General features: G+C 39.5%; 1 long non-coding RNA gene across 2 annotated transcripts in view; it reads right to left on the reverse strand.

Moving 5' to 3' along the window:
• Positions 1 to 7,978: 7,978 nt before the first annotated feature.
• LOC309627478 overlaps positions 7,979 to 20,538 on the reverse strand; it is a 60,372-nt gene continuing 47,812 nt past the window's right edge. The window contains exons 5-6 of one of the 2 annotated variants that reach the window (XR_014243751.1): positions 15,391 to 20,515; positions 7,979 to 10,357 (exon numbers count right to left, since the gene is read on the reverse strand). This is a non-coding gene — a long non-coding RNA (uncharacterized lncRNA). Of the gene's footprint in view, positions 10,358 to 14,641; positions 20,516 to 20,538 lie in introns of those variants that run through there. The other variant, XR_014243752.1, reaches the window with a different exon arrangement.

Below are 20,538 nucleotides of genomic sequence, written 5' to 3' on the forward strand. Positions count from 1 at the left end.
GGCCCTCTGCTCTTTAAGCTGTTGAAAGTTCATTCCTTTTGGCATCTGCATCTCTGGGCACAGCGACAAAACCAGGGGGCCCAAAACGCTTTGTCAGCTGTTATGTATGGGATCCCCTGACACCACGTGCGACCGTACGTCTTTCCTGTGTGATTTAGCCATGCCACACAGTGGCTGGTGGCCGTTTCATAGACGAGGTGCGAGAGTGCCTCCCAGCCCATTCTCAGTGATCTAAAGAGGCATCATTTCTATTTAACCTCTCCGGACTCGTCCTTCTCACTTGTTCTGCCCATAGCCCGGTGCTGCATTACATGGCTAGCCATCCTGCCTGGTGTTTTTGATAACAATTTATTGATTATTTATATGCCGTCTAATACAAAATGTTTTTTGAGATGATTTTGCAATGCTCTAGATCCCTATACAGGTGGCTTCTGCTGAAAGGAATGGGCAATAGTCCTTTTTTTCCAAACTGATAGAGCTTGCCTTCACCTCAACTCAGGAAAAGGCCACAGATTTTTTTTTTTTTTTTAATAATGTAGGCGTACGTGCTGCAACGAACGTCATTCTGGAATAACAGAACAAGGTGACAATGCTCCTAGTCACTAAATAGCAACCGAAACAAATGGGAATCCCTTCTCAATAAGCTACCCTCCTACAGTAACATAAAAGGCGTGCGGGATCCTAGCTCCCCGGCCAGGGATCGAACCCGGGCCCCCTGCAGTGGAAGTGCAGCGTCCTGACCACTGGACCACCAGGGAAGTCCCCAGTAACATAAAACTTTTAAACACAGAAGTCACTATCCCCCTAACAGAGTCTGAAATGCTTTGTGGTTGTTTTGCATTCAGAACTTTCCTTTAAATTCTTCTTATTTTAGACATGGTTTCTATTAGAAAACAGGCCTTTCCAATTTGCATTCATATAGTACTTAGTCCAGAGTATAGTAAAGAAAATGTGTTACTTTCCTCTGTTTAAATAAAGAGATCCTCCACCACATGAAGAAAACTGAATAGAATTCAGTGTTCTATTTGATTGAAATTTTAAAAATATATATGTATTAGAATTCAGAAAGAGGTTTCCTGCAAGTACATTCCATTGCCAAGTTCTAGACGTTTTACTTTGCTCACAAGATTTTGGGTCACCATAAGAGATTTGAAACAAGAAAAAACAAAGAAGAGAGAGAGAAAAAATATATCACTCAGTAAACTGTTGAAAGAAAAATTCCGTATTCCACATCTAGTTATGTGAAAAAACACCTATTTTCCCCTGTGGCCTGCTGAAACAAATTGTTGGGAACAGGACCTTGCCTTTGTATGAGGAAAATATACATTCCACACTTTAGGTAGAAGGTGAACATGGTAAACAATGTGTGTGGGGAAGAAGTGGGAAAGATGTTGCTGCTTCAGTAAGAAGGGGATGCATGTCCACGCCACAGATTGGGGGTAGGGGGAGGGAAGTACAAAAACAAAGGAATTCCCTTAGTAAGAGGGGTAAGATGGGCACACAGGGTCAGATGCATTCCTCGGATCTCTCTCCAAAGACACTTACTGACACACATAATGATGATGGATATGTTGACTCCATGAGCTGTGCTTCTTGGTGAGTTCAGTAAATGCAGCATTTCTGTGTGCATTTGCCGCTAAATTTCTGGAAAGTTTACATCCAGACATTAATGATCCATCACATAATCTGTCAGATCAATGGATTTATTTTTCAGTGACTTGCTAGATGATCCTGATTTAAGTTGTCTACCTAAAAATCCTATTCAAAGAGCCAGACGATTAAGATATAACCACTGCATCCCTAAATGGCTTCATTAGTAGTCTCCATAGAGACAGCTAGGGAGACCCCTTTCCCTTTCTTTGCTTCCTTCTACTGGTACCCCTAAGCACTCTAGCCAGGCCGTCCAAGGATTGATTCTTTCAATGATACACAGTCCAACAGACTCAAGGGGCTGTGATACCGCAAACCCTTACCTGTCCATTTTATATTAATAGCATATTAGAATTACTAGTAATTCTATATTATTAGTAATTTTAGTAATTACTAATATTATTAATAACTTTAAATAGTATGTTAGAATTAAAGGTAGCAGGCATATTAGAATTATTAGTAATATATTACTAATATAAAAAATATGTATAATGTATATATTTTACTGAATATATTATATTTACTGAAAGACTAATCTATTACTAATATAAACAGTAGTAATATATAAACTATAAATATAAATATCAGTAATAGATTAGTCATTCAGTAAATAATTTTTGAATACTCATTTGTCAGACATTCTTTTAGATCTGTAAACAAACAACAAAACAGACACAAATCCTTGTGAATGCAGAAGTTTCCATTCTACTGGGGAAAAAAAATGAACAATAACCATAATAAATAAGTAAATTAAATAGTTGATGACTGCTACGGAAAAATGAAAAGTAGAGCAAGACAAGGGAAATCAGTAATGCTGAGGGAAAGAGGCAATTTTAAATGAGGCAAGAATCACCGCAAAGTTGAGTGTGAGCAAGTCTTGAAGGAGAAGAGGGAATACCTGGGGGACAATAGATCCAGGTGGTAAGACCAGCCAGTGCGAAGGCCATAAGGCAAAGAGCTAGTTGGACTGTTCAACAAACAGCAAAGAGGCTACCGCAGCTGGCACGGAGGGACCTGGGGAGAGTAAAAGAAGATGAGGTCAAGAACCAAAAAACAATGGGTGCAGAGTGGGAAAGCTGATCATGAGTGCCCCATAGGATATTACAAGGATTGGGGCGCTTACTGTGAGTGAAATTGGAAGCCACAGTAGGGTTTTAAAAAGGGGCGTGACGCAGTCTGATTTACGTTTTAAAAGAATCGCCCTGGCTATATGGGGATAGAGTATAAGGGGGAGAGAAGAGGGGCTGAAAGAGCAGTCGGGAGGCTGCTCCCGATAATCCGGTACAGGATGAGGTGGCCTGGACCTGCTAGTAGCAGTGACGGTGGTGAGAGCTATTCTGAAGTTACTGCCAACAGGATTTCCTTATGGATTTGATTACATCAGACCCTGCAGGACTCCTGAGTGGCATCCTTTGGGACCACTCCTCTAGTGCTATTTGGCTTTGGGTATGTCTGTCAGTAGATCAGATTAGGTAAGACTATAGCCCCATTCCTTTGCTCTCTCCTTCTTCATCTATTTCTAATTAAATATTTGTTGTGCATGTTCTTTCTTTTTTCAAAGATTTTATTAAAGTATAGTTGATTTACAATGTTGTGTTAATTTCTGCTGTACAGCAAAGTGATTCAGTTATAGATATATATACATTCTTTTTCATGTTCTTTCCCATTATAGTTTATCACAGGATATTGAATATAGTTCCCTTGGCTGTACAGTAGGACTTTGCTGTTTATCCACTCTATATATAACAGTTGTGCATGTTATTTCTTGTTAATAATCTTCTTCCTTTGACACTTAGGGAAAAAACAATAAGACATAACATGTGTTTAACAACTATATAAATCAGGCCTTGTGCTGGGCACTTTAAATGCATATAATGAATTAGCTAATATTTATTGAGTGATTACTAAATGCCAGGCATTGTGCTAAACACTTTTATACAGATCATCTTATTTAACCCTCTCACCAATCATGTGAAGCTACTACAATTATCCCTTCTTACCAGATGAGGATATAGAGGCTTAATAAAAGGTGAATTACCTGCCTAAGATGATCTCATAAGCAGCAGAGCAAGGATTCAAACCCAACTTTGTCTGGAGCACTTAAGTATTTTGCTTTCCATTTAATCCTCACTCCCTAACCCCTAAAAGGCTGTGAGGGAAGAATTATTGTCTCCATGTAAGTATAACAAATTTCCAGTCAATTTACTGTTATTTTTTATTGCTAGCATGCATATGTATGCACTTGCATATAGAAAAATTGAGTATATGCCATAGCATCAAGTATGACGCCTTGAGCATAGTTGGGGTTGAGTAAATACAAGTTGATTGATTTTGTGCTGTGTTGTTTCATGACATCATCTTACACCACATGCAGGGTCAGATTCTACTTCTTTATGCCCCCAGAGTGCGCATTACACAGTGTGTGTTCCAGAAATCTTATCCACAGCATATGTTTGTTACTTAATCTATTTCTATCTTTGCAATTCTGCTGACTCTTTCAGTTCTCACTCAGCTATTTTGTCTGCTATGACTCTTATGAGAAGAAACAAACACTATTTTTTTTTTCTGGAACATTTTTATTGTATTCCCACTTGGGCAGATAAAAATGAATCTGACATCAGGGCTCAAACAACAGCAGTGTTTCACATGGACTTATTTTTCTTATATTTACCAATCTCATGAGATCTGTAAATTTATAGTACTCTTAGCTTCTTCAACAGGTCCTGCAGGCAAATTGGAAAGAGATAGACAGCAATTCAAGCCAGGTCAAGGAAACAAGGACAGGTGTCACTGGATAATGTGAAGAAAAGGCATAAGCCTAGCTGCTAATCTAGAGGTCAGAAGCTTAGGTTGGGTTCCTCAAGAACACAGGAGATCTTGTAAAGAATTGTATGTCAGTTACACACTAGCTTCTTGCCTTTCATTGAATAGTCTATTCTCGGGCCATATTGGGGAGCTCCACTTCTGAAAAACAAACAAGTGAACAATAATGGCAAGAAGACATTAAAAAGCACATTCACCTACTACTTATCCTAACTTAAAAACGTTGATTTTCTTCACCCATGATAGGGTCTACATTAGTCAGCTCAGGCTGCCATAACAAAATACCATAGACAGGGTGGCTTAAAGAATAGACATGTATTTCTCACAGTTCTGGAGGCTGGAAGTCCAAGATCAAGGTGCTGGCTGATTCAGTTCCTGGTGAGGACTCTCTTCCTGGCTTCCATTCTTGCTATATCTTCACATGGCAAAGAGAGAGAGAGAGAGATCTGGTCTCTCTTCCTCTTCTTATAAGGACTCTAATCCTAAAATCCCTTATGACCTCATTCAATCTTAGTTATTTTAGTAATAAAGGTCCTATCTCCAAATACAGTTTCATTGAGGGCTTGAGCTTCAACGTATGAATTTTGGGTGGCCAGAATTCAGCCCATAGTAGGGTCTATCTTTGTGATTTATCTTAAGACTGGGTTCTATTTATTGAATAGTTAAATATAAATTTTCTTTATCTATAGAATAGTGTTCTCACTTGTCATTGTTTTATGAGTGATAGATCTATTTCTGGAAAAGCTGAGTGTTGTATTATTCCTGTTTTAAGATGAAATGAACAATAACTTTAACAGCAAAAGCAGATGTTTAAAGCCAGCTTTGGGAGCCTGAATGCTACTATTATTATTGTGTCATCAGAAAATCTCATTAACAATTTAGAAGGTCCCTAAAATGATGAGACAAAGCTACTCTACTGTTAGCTCTAGGATACAGATCATCCTTTTCAGGTATACTAATTTCCTTCATTGAGCACTGATCATAAAACAATAATATTCCAAGCTAACTTTTAATATCGTGTTGTTAAATACCACCATATCCTTGGCTTTATAATTTAGTCAAAATAAAATCATGTCATTAAACCAGCAATGTTAGGAGGAAAAAGAATATTGTTGATCCCTGGCTTTAACTTACTAAAGCCATCTTCATCTTACTAAAGTCATCTTCACCTCAAAGGTGTCTTCCCCTACTCTGCATGACTACATGACTACTACTACTATGTCTATGTGATTTTCTAAACAACAGACAAGTTTTAGTCAATTTAGGGAAATAGCTAGCCAATATAATCAGAGAGAAAATCAGAGTAGTCAAATTCATTTTTGGGATCACATACATGTCGTCATGACTGTACTATTTATTATCCCACTTGAGTCAAACATATAAATTGTGAATCTTAAAGGCACTTTTGGAATATGGGCTGCAAAGTTCAGATTCTTTTGAAACAACCCTGAAGAAAAGGAGCTTAAGAGATCTTCCAGCTCAACCTCTTTTTGGTGGCTGAAACAATTATTGCAGAAGGAAGATAAAAAGATAAGAGCCCATACCCAGCAGAACTTCGACTAGAACGAGGGGCCAGGTTTCACCATGTTGTATCAAGCTTCTCACCAATATCACCCCATTCTAGGTTTAGATTATTTTCAGAATACACCTCCATGTTCTTTCTCTGCCCAGTAAAACATTCTTCCACCAGCGATACCTGAAACATTTCCGATGAAAGGGTTTGAGATCCATACGTATTCTTAAAAGAGTATAAGAAGTTGCCTTTCCTTGATTTCCTAAGAACTGTGTGGACATGATGTCTGTAAATTGCCATTTTCAGTTTTTTTTCTTATAAACTTATAGTTTTAGAAAAGAGTTATAATTTGGGGGATACAAAGAATGTTCCTGAGAGTCTTAAGTTTTTATTTACTAGTTCCATTCCTTCATCACAACTATTTTGCTTTACATTCTTTTCCTGAAATCGTGAAACTTCGTTTCCCTCTCTCACTAGCCTGGAAGAATCTACTCGTACTAACTAGATTTGGTGATTATTGTGGGGGAGAAAATCATGTGTGCCTATACGTGTATCTTCAGCAGGAATTGGTGAGTTGTCACCATTTGTTTTTGAAGACTCTAGAAATACGAGAATATATCTGCATATCATACTTTTTAAAACATATTGGAATCATTTCCTATTTCTAAGTGGCATGTGATGTCCAACAGCTGAGATGTTTCAAAAATGGGGCAGATATATTAGAAAACACATGTACGTGAAAGACTTAAATTTAGTATTGGGTTTTGATAAATAGCATGAGAACTTCGGAGAGTCTAAAGATTTTCCAGTGTGATAAACTGAGGGTGCTGTCATATTTATGTGGCCGTATGGTCAAACTCAAGCATGAGAAATAGCTTGGTTTTCTCATGCAGAGTGAGCAGAGTCAGATCATTGTGTTGTTGAACTGAATTAAGCTATGGTAGATACTCTCTATATGGACATATATACATATATCCATTTACATGCATGTATATGCATTATATAACTAAATATAAGTATACTATAAAACCACATATCAATATATAAATAAGATAACCTATGTACAAATCAGGGTGTTAGATTCTGTGAGAACTGCGAAGACAAATAAGAGAGTGTGCTTGGGGAGGGAGGCAGGTAAACATTTTAATAACATTGGTTAGAAAATGACCAGGACTCTTACAAAGAATCAGGAGACTTTAGACTCTAGGTAAGGGAGTCCTGAAAAGGTAAGGAGACACTGAGATCAGTGCTTCCCAAACAATGAAGAAACCCTCGGAACAAAACAAACAAAGCAAAACAAAAACAAATCCACCCTGCCTCCTTCACAGTTGTTTCTAGGACCCTTGATGAACCTAGGGAAGGCCAACTCCTAGGAATCTTGAATTCCAGAACCAGGTGGCATGTGTTCAAATCCGTGCTCCATCTCTTACTTACTGTGCTACCTGGAAAAATTACTTACCTTCTCTGTGCCTTTGTTTCTTCAACTATAAATTGGAGATGATGATAGTGCATACCTCATGGATCTTCATGAGGATTAAGTGAGTAAATATATGTAAAATACTCAGAAACATGTAAGTGATATAACCCAGAGGGTAGGCCTCATCTTAAATACAGGTATTGGGGAGAATTTGGGGTGAGGAGGGGAAAACAAAGTACTTTCTTTTGCTACTCCCAAGGACAGTATGTAATCTAGCTTTAAAGTCTTTAAAAAAATAGAGTGAGAGATACTATGCTGGTAAAGTATCAAGCTTGCAACTTCAAAACTAATAGGCCTTAAGAAATCTGAGCTCAATGGTTATTGTCATAGCCATGTCACAGAGGCTCCAAATTTGCTTTATTGAAGATGAAAATTCAATCATTGTCCAAATCAAATTGCAGAGGAACAGATGAGTTAATATTGTATTCTGGACTTTTCACTTCCTAACATTTGAGTCAGAAAGGAGAAAACAAAAAAAAAAAAAAAAAAAAAAAAAAAAGAAAGGAGAAAACACACAACCTTTACTTTATATGTTATTTTCTCCCCTTTATCTGAGAACTACAATATTCCTTCTCGAGTCAGTAGGGATCTCAGAATGTGCAAACTGCTCCCTGGGCTGTTGGATACATTTAGAAGCAGCATTGAGGTTATTATAGCAAAACACAGTGAGATTTTTTTTTAAACTGATTTGCTTTATAAGTAACTGTCAAAAAATTACTTTCTTTTTAAGATGTAAATTAGACATCTTGGACTGTTTCCTTTCAATATTTTTCTAGAGTACTTCGAAAGATACAACAAAAACAACTCAAAACCCTCTCAGTAATTTCCAGATAAATGCCTACAGTAATGTTTGTGTTTAGGCCTTTGAGCCTATGTCATTAAACTGGCAACTCTTCTCTCCTTCAAGGATGCTAGAGTTTTATTGCTCTGTCTCTCTCTCTCTGTCTCTTCCCCCGCGCCCCACCTTGACATTACAGAGTGAAGCAATAGATACCTTTATGCCCTTCAGGTACTGAAAAGGCATAAATTGTTTCTTTCCCTAAGAAGACATATTTAATTTTCATTGATTAACCTTTCCCTGGAAGAAGTTGTTGGGAAGGGGAAAATTTCCCTCTTGAGTAATAATAAAATTGACACAAGACTGACTAACAGTGGAAAAAGAAACAAATTTTAATTCATGCGCATGGAGGTCTCATAGAAATGGGACCTAAGAAGTGGCCAAAGCAGGCAGCTTTTATCCTTTTTAGATAGACAAAACATAAATTTGTGAGAAATTGACAGCACAAAGAAAGGTAGGTTTTGAGTGCTCAGTTAGTGAAGAATCTAAACAGAGTTTGGGCTTGAGGTAGTAGATTAAAGAAGTAACAGTGTTTGTTTATATAAGCTTCTTGGCCCGAATTCCCTGTCTCTGGCAATTAAGGGTGCCCTTCTACCTCCAGATGCAAAGAGTGTACCTTTCACATGAGAGATTTAATTCTTGTTTCAGGGCAACCGAAAGGAGGGTCAAGGTGTCCCTCTTGTGTTGGCCATTTCTTAAGTTCCTTTAATTCAAAATAATCACTGTGCCATTGAGGTGCATTTGGGGGTGGCCTGCCTTGAACCCCAACAAAGTCTTGGAGGGAGGAAAGGTTGGGTGGACATTTTTACTTTAACTATTAACCAAAATGTAATAGTTAACGTGAATAAACAGTGTGATCTTTCTAAAGTCATAGGACACATAAAATCATTTATCTCATCAGCAAAACAAACAAACAAACAAAAAAACCCCAGCAAGATTTGAAGCAACAGCCTCAACTTTTAGTCAACTATGATGAAATGGGAATTCAGAGGTTTTACATATCAGACTTGGAAAATTTGCTTACCTGATGTTTAACAGAAAGAAAGTGATTTGTGATTAAAGTCAATATGAAGAGAAAATGTTTGCACATACTTAAGTGGTTCAAATATTTTTCCTCTTTGATTAATTGCCAAATGGTTACTACAACCAAGTGAATTAAATTGAATAGCTTATCAGGGCAACAGTTAGCAACGGTCAAGTTTTCAAAGTGGTTGGTTGCTACCAAAAGTTATTAAAATATGCATGCTTGTGAAGAAGCTAGATTTCTGTTAACTATCCTCCATGTGATATCTAATTGCATCCCAGACTCCTAACAGAGTCCAGTGGGGGTAGAAAAGGACACAGAGGAGACTGACCAGACCTTCGCAGCAGTGCAGGTAAGTTTGCCTGAAAGATCAGGTAGACAGGTGAGCCTTGGCTCTTCTAGAAAGAGGCACTCAGTGACTTAGAAGAACTAGAGGGATTAGGGAAAGAGCCCAGGCATAAATAAAAGTGAAAGAGGAAGCCATCAGGAAAGACAGAAATTGACTTTTGTAGTAGACAAGTTACCATTTCCATGCACCCAGGCCTGACTTCTAACTGTTGGCACCATTGGTCCTTGCCTGCAGGCTCTCTGACTGCCAGGAGAGGCTGGAAGTAAAGGGGACTTATTGCCCCTCAAAAAGGGGAGTTATTTCCCTCCAATCACTCATGGGAGTTTGTGGACAAAATGCCCAGCTCCCTGCAGGGAAAACTCTGAGCTGAGTCCTCACTGACTCTTAGAGCTCCCAGTGGGGATAAGTGCCACTTGCTTGCGGTGGTAACTGGCTTGATCTTTCCTCTTCACTGGCTTCCTTTTCCCTCTTGTTCTCTTCTCTGCGCTCTACAGCGTTTCCTGGCACCACCTCCTAGCTAAACTACTTACACTGGACTCTTGTCTCAGGGTCGGCCTCAGGAGGAATCCAAACTAAGACAACTCAACCCAGCAAAGTACTTGGAGAAGAAGAGGACACTCTTTGTCAGAAGATGGAAAATGGTAATGTCCATACATTTCCTTCTTTCTCTCCACAAAGGCCACCTATGGATACAGATGGGAGCAAATTAATACCATTCACAATTCTTCTAAGCTACAGCAGCCCTTCTAAGTCTCTCCCATTGGAAAAAAGGACTGGGGGTCTCTGGTGTCATTCAACTTCTTCCTTCTGTGGTTAGTCGGCTGAGGTATGCTTCAGGTTGCCTGCCTTGCCACCAACCAGGAAACCCACACCTGGCTGCTCCTGTTCCTGCTACCATCTGGGTGATCTACTCCAAGTGCCAGTTTCTGCTTCCTTGAGTGACAGGCAGGCACTAGGCAGGATGTACAGGATTTATGTTGCCATGAGAACAAATGTGCATGTGTGTGCATGTGTGTTTAGATATTCCCCAGTTTAGCTCATCTTTATGAATTACGACTATTATACGTTTTATAGGCCAGCTAACAAATAGCATTCACAAAGGGCCTGCCATTCTGCATTTCCATCAATCTCCCAGGAGATGCTGATGCTGATAGGCCAGGCGCCACACTTTGAGCAGCAAGGCATTGAACTATGTTATTTCTCACATCAGCTGCTGGCCTAGATTTCACCAGTAGGTTGTGGTCGTAGCACTCTTGAGATAATGGATTCTTGCTGCCTCATCGAATTGCACTACAGGATTTAAAATTGGACCAGAACCTCCCAGTAACCAAGTGCTGACCTTGCACCAGTGGGCTTTTCAGGCCTTAGTCCCTCCAGGTCTATCTGTTCTGTTGCTGTCAATCCTTATGCCAGGCCACACTAGACGGAATGACTTTTCGATTGTGACATGGCTCTGCACTGTGGCCAAGATGTTCTCCTGTCCTCGTAGGTGGGCTATATTTACAACGTTTAGTAGAGTTTTTAGGCCTTCTGGTAATTCTCAGAAATCTCCATCAGATAAAAGCTTTTAGGAAACTGATTATGTTTGCCATAATCCTTATTAATGGGGAAAGAACTATGTTACCGACATCCAAGTAGTCAGTAACACAACGTTAGGTTTATATCCATTCTTATTTTCTTGTTTTGATGTTAATTTTTGTTTTGTTTTGTTTTCTTAAAGCTAACCTCTAAATAAACATGCATTCCTGTTTTAGGTGTCAGCTAGATAGTGGAGGGAAGTTAGGCAAGATTTAAAAAAATGGTAGCAATTTAATGCTTAAAGAATGACTCCCCTGTGCACATGTGTTTGGCAATGGATTATAATAAAAAAGCAGGCAAGGCAAATTCCTAGGACAACAGGTCAGGCAGGACTCTAGCTATTCACTTTGCGCTAGCTATTCACTTAGCACAAAAAAGCTAAGACTCTAATTCATGTCTCTGTTAGTCCACCACGGGTGATGTTGCAAACCTCACAATTTTAGGAGCTCTGATATGCAAGTGGCACAGCATTTCTTGAAGTGTTCCATGGTATGGTGAGAGCTATCATTCAATGAAGGATGAAAGAAACAAAGAAAGGAAAGGTAACTAACTAAATTTGGGGAAAAATTAGATGAAGATTAGACTAAAAATTAGACTACATAAAGTTAAACAGAGTTCTTTCATGAAGCACACCCTATAGACTTTAAGATGTCAGGATGCAATAGGAGTAGGAATTAGCTCATGTCTGCCTTTCCCAAACATTTTTTTATAGCCAAACTTTTTTTTTTTGGCTTGAATTAGAAAAACATATGGCCTGGGTCAATTCTTTAAGATATGCAACTTCCACTGAATATCTGATGAAAGTCATACAGGTATTTTCAGCTCAGATGTCTCTGTGAACTGCGTGAAAGCCTGAGGTGGGTAGAGATAGAGTCTGTGGCAAATTGGGAGATATTTTCCCAATCCAAAAGCATTTAAATACAAATTTCTAAAAGCATCCTTCTGGCCAGGTATATTAGTTGGCTGTTACTGTGTAACAAATTGTCTTAAGGAAATTAGCATCTTAAAACAACACATGGTTCAAGAACCTGGGAACAGCTCAGGGTCTCATAAGATTGTAGTCACAAGGTTGCTGTCATTTGAAGCCTTGACTGGGGCTACAGGATCCCTCCCAAGCCTAGGCATTTGGCTGTTGGCTGGAGGCCTCAGTTTCTTGCCATGTGGACCTTTCCATAGGACAGCTCACAACATGGCATCTGGCTTCCTCCGTAACCAGTGATCCAAGACAGACAAAGAAAAGGCAGAACATTTTGGTGCCTTCTATGTTGTTTCCAATTTTCTGTAATTATAAAATAGACTGCAATGAACATCTTTACAATTAAGTATTTTAGACATTCATAGTTTCCTTAACATATATTTTTAGAGATAGAATTGTGCTCACACTGCCATCATGACTCAAACGTCATCGCCTCTGAGAGGTCTTCCCTAACCAGTCTAAAGTAGACCTCTCTCTTGTCACTGCTTATCCAATTATTCTGTTTTATGTTCTATAGGATTATCACCGTCTGAAAGTATTTTAATAATTTATTAATTTCCTTCTTCTCACAGAGTGTAAGCTCCATGAGGAGAAAGATTTTGCTTGATTTGATTGTTACTTTACTATATTTCTGGCACCTGGAATAGTGCTTGGCATGTGTAATGTGTTCAATAAATTTTTAACACATAAATTAATGCATATGAGTCTCCATTTTCCTGCCATCTACCTATCACTATCATTAAGAAAAAAATCTTCAAATAAGTAAAAACTGATATCTTGCTGATGGTGTCTTTTATGTCTTTGATCAATGTTTAGTTTGAACTTTTAAAAATATGTTTACTGATGACTGTAGTTCTACTTTTAAAAATTGTTCTTTCATATTCTTTCCCCAGTTCAAAACATTGGGGCATCGTTTCTTTTCCTATTGATCAGTAACAGTTCTTTATATTTTGACACTTTGCTTGCCATTTATGTTGCTGGGGCAAATTGTTCCAAATTAATTTCTCTATACAGGCCAGACCACTTGCAGGCATTGACTTTTCAGTTCCAAGATGACAGTGACAGAGACTGATAGTTTGAATCAGAATGGCTGAAAGGACCCATTCTGTTCCTGGAAGTGCAGTTGCATCTGCTATTTGCAGAAACTGAGCCTTTTGCCCGCTCTGAGTTTCATGTGTTAGCCTAAGGTCTTTAAAATTACTTTCCCATCAGACCAATGTGACAAAGCTGGGCCTCATCATTTGAAGCTGTGCTTCAAGGAATCCTTAAAATAGTCCTCTTGTCCCATCCTGCTTGTGGCTGCCCTACTTTCACTCACAATTATGAAAGTTCCTTGAGTGTCTGGTGGTCATCTGTTTCCCACATGGGGTCAGTTTCATAAAGCTATGCCAAGATAAATGTCACTCTATTGTTGGAGTCCCTGGCAGGCCATTTCCTGGTCCATAAGTTCACAGGGAATTCCACTGGAAATGCTCGAACAAGAAGTGGCTTCTGAGGTAGGTACGACTCTCAAAACGTTCAGAGTTGGGCTTTAGTCTTTCAAGTCACACTCTGTCTGCTGCCATCTCAAAGGGCTTAGCCTTGGCTGTTCAGGTTTCTTCTTTGTCAATCTGTGCAATATTGGATTGACAACTTCCTGACACATTTTGGAGATTGCTTCCACCTTTGCATGACTGAAGAAACTCTTTAAAATATGAGTATATTCCTCTGAGGCAGTTAAGCCTATCTTGAGCTGCTTTATTTATCTCTTTCTCTCTCTCTCTCTTTCTCTCTCTGTCTCTCTTCTTTCTTTCTCTACCTATCTTTCTATGAAGAAGAGGAGAATGGATTATGACAAGTGGCAAAATGCAAATAAATATGGTCCAGAACCTCTGACCTATTCCTTTGGTGATGAGGGATTAAATTATATTATATATTCCTAGAGTGGGTTTTAAATGAAACCATTACAACAGCCCTTTCTTCGAATTAAAAAAAGCAGGGAAATAGTAAGACCTTTAAACTTCAGCTCCATGCTAAGCTTCCAGTTATTATAAAATGGGATGACTGGCATTGGGCAGGGATGGACCAGGAAGTGAAAGAAGGTCTTCATGTTGCCATTTAATTGCGTTGACCTCACGCTGCTCACTGAACTTTATAAGGGCATAATTGGAATGTGTAAATGTAGCACCTCAAAATCAAAGTGAGTCTTCTATAAAAGTTCTGTGTGAAAATTCAGAAACACTTTGCTATGCTTTTTTTTTTTATAGACTTGGCCTCCTCGGTTCAACATGTAATTGAATCAGGCCAGTGATAGAATCTTCTACTCACAGATGATTGCAATATTGTTCTTCTTGAATTGTTAGTGCAGATGTGAAATTGAGGTCATGCTGTTAATTCTCTTGCTTTTTTTGTTTTTGATTGAAAACAGTATGACTTTTTGGTGTTTTCTTCTAAGAAAGAGCGGTGCGAGCCATAATCTTTTGATTTCATTTTCTCAGAGAGCACCTTAACTGGGCCATGGTCATCTTCATCTCCACTTGGGCTACAGCTGAGAATCTGAATGGATGCAGACTACAACTTCAGAGGTCCTGGTAGAAATCTTGTTTTTGAAATTACTGGCTCTAAAGAATCCCTGGGCTTCTGTGGCTTGTTGCTAGTACACCCCTTCATCAGCTTGGGGGAAACAACTCCTTTTTTAGAAAATGAACTCTACTAACTTTTCGACTCTGGTCTTTTCTCCTTTGCAGAGGACAAGGAGCTGTGCCTCCAAGTGTGGCTGACGAGCTAGTACCCCACAGTGTTGAGGTACTTTACACACCACAGCAGCAAATCCACCAAAAGACCCGTGCTTTAAGATGTGCTGCAGTAGGGGCCATTATGGCAAGAATCTAAAAGCAGTGGGACTATTGCTTGGTCTTCTTAAAAACAGGATTGGTACATACCATGCTACGAACGATTAGCTCCTTCATCTAGGAAGGCTTCTCTGAATAGCTGATATTTTTTATGTCCTATATTTCCTTTTCATTCCCATTCTTGCTTGTACTTGAGTACTATAACTATTCTTTCTATGCAATTTGGAACTGTTGGAGGAAGGACATTTAATATAAAATAGGAAGTAACAGTACAATAGCATTTTAATTGGACCCATGGTGCAGATTGTATGGCTCTTACTATCACACTTACCACTTCAGTAGTGTCCTGGAGATGCTTATACTGGCTTCTGAGAGCTACTTTGCTCCTCTCTTCCCAACCCCACATTTAGTGGTGTCACGTTGGTAGCCTGAAATTAACCATGGTGGCGAGTCAGGTGTGATTATACCTTTAAAAATCAGTCGTATCTCCCCTCTCCCCCCACCACAGGAGGCCCAATTGTTAAACATTTCTCAATACATCTTGGCTAATGGTCCACAAATGAAAGCAGGAGGACAAAGGTGAATCATAAAAATCCACCACTGGACGCCTTCATGATGGTGGGACTATTACAGCTACTTCAGTTATACAACAACCCATGTAAACTGAGACTATTAGGGCTGAGTAGTTCTTTTGAACAAGCACAACAAAATAGGGAGATCTAAATGTGTTTCCTTTCAAAATTCCTACTAGGAAAAATGATGCATTTTGTTCTGTTTAGCTGTCATTGCTCAAATTAGTTTTGAAGCCTCTTCTTGAAACCAGTTCCAGAGAAATGTTTACGAAGCACGTACACGTTTTATTACTTCCTAGTCTGAGACGTAAGATGCAAAAATGCTGAAATATCTCAGTCGTTACCACACTCTGACGTGCAGCTGGTAACATCAGCTGGCATGCGTCCACTCAGTTCTCTGCCCCTGTGCTGCAGGGGTTCCCAGCAAGATTTCCAGTGTCCCATTTTCCTTGCTTGAATGGCATTTCAAAGATGAGTCAGCCCAGTTCCTAATCAGATATGTAACCAAAAAATGAATCATCCGTCTCCACTTCCCAGTCACCGTAAACCTCATCAGACTTCTTGTGGGGCTGCCCTCCTTTGGATTCAGGGAGGAAAAGTCCTCTCGTCCCAGCAGGGGGAGCTGAAGGGAGGAAATAGTTACTTTTCATCACACACTGTGCTCCCCTAAAAGATGAAGTCTATCTGGCTCCCATTTCTCCTCTTATATTGTTGAGGGGTGAGAAGAGGGGGAATAGAAATGCCTTGTCCTGACACCTCAAGCCTTGGAGAAGTGGTTGGACGCAGCTTCTCACAGTTCTCTTAGAAACTTAGCACCTTTTCTCTCAGCCAGGGCCATAATTGTTTAAAAAACCAAAGTCTCATCCAGCACCTAATACCGGGAATCTGATTGTAAAAATAGTGGGGTTTTTTTTACAGCTTTTATGCTTGGAAACTCAATGTGTGAAAAAATGGAGGCAATGCAACACAGATTTTTAAACACTACGACAGAATAGTAAATGGTGAGGGTGTGTGTGTGTGTGTGTGTGTGTGTGCAAGCTTGTACATAGAGGAATCAGGACTTTCCTCTTTTTAGCAGCTCACAGAAGTCTCCTCAGGGCTGCTTGTATTACTGTTCATTCACTGTTTTGATCTATGATGTTTATCTTTACTCTCTAATCTTTTGGGGAACACTCTATCATATTTCAGAAACTTCTCTTTTAGTAGTCCTCTTGCCACTTGGAAAGAAAATGTGGAAGATCAAGTAAAGAAGAAAAGCTTTGAGAAACTGTGTGATACGTAACATCCACTCATTTTTATCCTGTTGGGAGAATCACATTCACTTAATGTATGCCACTGATTCGAAACAGATGGACACAGTTGTAGAAAAATGGTAGGAATGTTAGAAATTTGGTTCTTATCACAATTTCTCCCTCTCTGTGTGGTCAGTATCAGCATCTGAGGTACTGGATGCATTTGACTTAGAACTGACTTGAATTTGGGGATGAGATCAGAGCTGCATGTAGAAAGATTAGAGTCAGGAAAGAATAAGAAAGAAGAGAGAGAGGACCTCTGGAGGATGGCAGTGGCGAAGGCAAGGGCAGGTGAGATGGGCTTGAGGTTCACCTGGATTAATAGGCAGGATGAGTGGAAGAAAGGGCACTGCTGGGAGGGAGATATTTAACGAAATCGAATTCTATCGTAGCCAGTCCCTGGGAAGTGCTGACACAGGCTGAAGGATGTATTTGGGGATGCAAACCGCTGTATAAATTATATTCAACGAATAACACATGGGAGAAGTCTTAGATGCATACCTGACGCATAATGGAAATTCAATTAGTATTAGTTTTCCTTCCCTTCCTGGTGTTGACGATGCTACCAGGTGGCACATAAAACACTTTGTGTGAGTTTGGGTCAAAGCATCATTGTGACAATATTGTCTCAGCAACATTTCCAACGCAGGTAAAAGTTGAACTCAATGTGTGAAATGGCTGAGTGAGAAAAACAGCAGTCACGGATCATGATAGAAATAAAACTGCAGCCTTAGCTGGAGTTGAGAAGGAAATAATAGGGGTCTAGTTTCCCTTGGGGGAAGCAGGACTATCTTACATCCCTAGGGGCCCATCCATGAGCTAGTGACCATGACTCTGAGAGGCAAACTAAGCCTAGGGAAAAATGTTGGGAAGTCATAAAAAATCAGGTGATATGGGAGTCCATAGATAACGAATCGTAGCATTTGGACACATTCAGGAATTAAATCCATTTTCTATCTAAGGAAGTTAGGATGCCCAGGGCAATTAAAGGGGCAGAGATAGGAAGCTGCCTGCTTCTATGTGCTCTCTGGGTAGGGCTTGGAAGTACTGAGGTTGGGCCCTTGGAATCTTCTGCTAGCTGACAGGGGTCTACAGTGTCTCAATTGTTTGAGTTGCCTTTTTAGGGTTCCTTCCAGTTATGAAATTTACACCTATTTGAGAAAAAAATCAAAATGAAACTTTTCTTTTTACTATTTAATCAACCCTTCAATCTACACTTAGATACTTCACACACACACTACAAATTAAGTTATTAATTTTCCACTACTCTGAAAGCCCTTCATATCTACTGGATCAGATATCACATTATGAAGCCTTCTCTAACTCCTTCCATTAGGATAGTTAAGCTTACACAATGCACTGTAACACTGTAAAACTTCAGAAAACTTTGGCTTGTGTAATGGACCTGCAACACACTTTTGAAACAACGCTGATTGAATTATCTTTGTATTCATTTGCAGGATAGTTGTTTATTGTTTTCTGCCACTCACAATCCATCACCTCCTCTTTTTTTTTGCTAATGGTGCCTTATTTACTTTGGGGGAGAATTATCTCTCTTCCATCGTGTTTGTGATCTTTTCCCCAAAAGAACATGTCCTGCCTTCCTCTAGTTGCAAGGTGGCTATATGAACCACGATGGCCAAGTAGACTCTAATGGAACTCTCTCTAGCTATTTAAGCGGAAGGGGATTTATTACAGAGAACAAGGCTTCCAGGAATTACTGGCAGTACAAGATTGGTGTGCAAAGAGAATGACTCCCATCAGGAAGCTGAGGAATTAGGAAGCCACCATGCCAACTTCTGGTGCCCTCTGCAACCGTGGGCTCCAGGAATATGCCACCTTAGCTGTGACCTGGGGTTAGAATTCACTGCCAGAAATGGTGGTTCCAGAGCCATGACATCTGCTGGTACTGTACCAACCATATGCAGGAGCTATGCCATGCCTCTCAACACTTATTAAGCTAGTGGCTGGGTATTGGAACCTTGGCTAGAGATGTTGCAGAAAAATCAAACATCTTGATATCCACGCTCTGGAGTTGAAATTGCAGAAGCAGCACGAGTGTGTGTGGTGTCTACCTCACTTCTGCCTTTCCAATCTCACAGAAATGCATGTGACTAGCTGAATAATAATTCTCTTCCAGAACACTGGCTGCAAGGGAGACTGGGGAATATAGTTTTTAGCTTCCTAGCCTTTACCATAAGTGAAGGGATCCTGGAATAGGGCAAAATGAGAATAAAGAGCATCAATCCATCATGTGAGCAATGGACTCTTCTCCACATGTGGACTCTTGAGCCTAGTGACTGAAGGACAGAAGAAAAACGGTTGGAGCCAGTGCAGGGTCCTGGAGATCTGCCACTTAGATCTCCCCAAAGCCCTACTTCTTGTCCTTTTAGGCTTCTGCTTCTTCAGGTTTCCCCTGTGAGCCCTACCTGACCTCATCATGATTTCCCTTTCACCTGCAATTAGCCAGAGTAGAGTTCTGGTATTTATAATCAAAGACTGTAAATGATACATATATGAACACTGTTTTGCAGTGTCAACAATCCCCAAATTCTTGCTGAATGCATGCATTAAACTCTGTATTTAGAGGTGACTCTTGGAATTCTAGTTTCCTAGAGCTCAAAAGCGAAAGAAGTCCTCAGAGATCAGCTTATTCAATCTTTTTTTTTTTTTTTAAGAGGTGAAGAATTTGAAGGACAGAGAACAGCTAAACTCATTTCTTTTCTCATCACATTCCCTTATTATTAGCATTATAAGGATTCTTCCTGAAATATTTCATCTATATAATAGCACAGTCCTAATTGTAACAGCATGGAAATATCCTTGGAAGAAAAAGGTAGATAAACGCACTTAAAAAAAATTAAAGTAACATAGGCTTTAGGTTGCTCTTGTCGTTAGCTAAGAATTTTATTATAGAATTTGTAGCCAGACTTGTGAAAATCTGTAAACATCTTATAGAAGTTTCTTTGATAAAGAAAATCATGCTCAGTGGAAAGGTTTTTGGGGTTTTTAATGGAGCCATTTATCTCCCCTTCTTAAATTTTAAAACTACAATGAGCCCATCTGTCAAAACCTACTGTAATGTAAACTTTGCCTATGGTCCAGCCACAGTCTTACATCCTATGAAGATTTCAAAATACGCTCCATGTCCTCCCTGCAAAAATACTTTCTGATGAAAAATGTTTAACCAGGTATTTTATAGTAGTGGCCCAAAGACTTTGAAAAACATCCTCAAGAAGCTACTACAGGAACTTCCAATTTAATGAATTTTAACAGCTGTTCTGTCGCTAGGTCTATAAGTAGAATTTGATTTCCCCTTGCGGCAATTCTATTAATTTGTTTTTATTATTTTAGGATAGCTACTACGCTTTAGCTGGCTGGGTTCTGACACTAGAAACTGTGTGCGTGGCAAGGCAATTCTGGTCCTAATCAGTACTCCTCTGAGGGCTTCCGCTAAAGACCACCCAGACGGTGGACAATGCAGGGCTGTGGTGTGAGCGGTGCTGAGTTGCCCCATCCGGCACAGAGGGGTGGAACACTTCTGCTAAGCACTCTGGAGAAGTTCTTGGAAGTTTTCAGTGCTATTATATGCCTAAGATGTGGAAATAAAGATGA

Source organism: Balaenoptera borealis (assembly GCF_965194805.1).
Source record: "Balaenoptera borealis genome assembly, chromosome: 4".
NCBI lineage: Eukaryota > Metazoa > Chordata > Mammalia > Artiodactyla > Balaenopteridae > Balaenoptera > Balaenoptera borealis.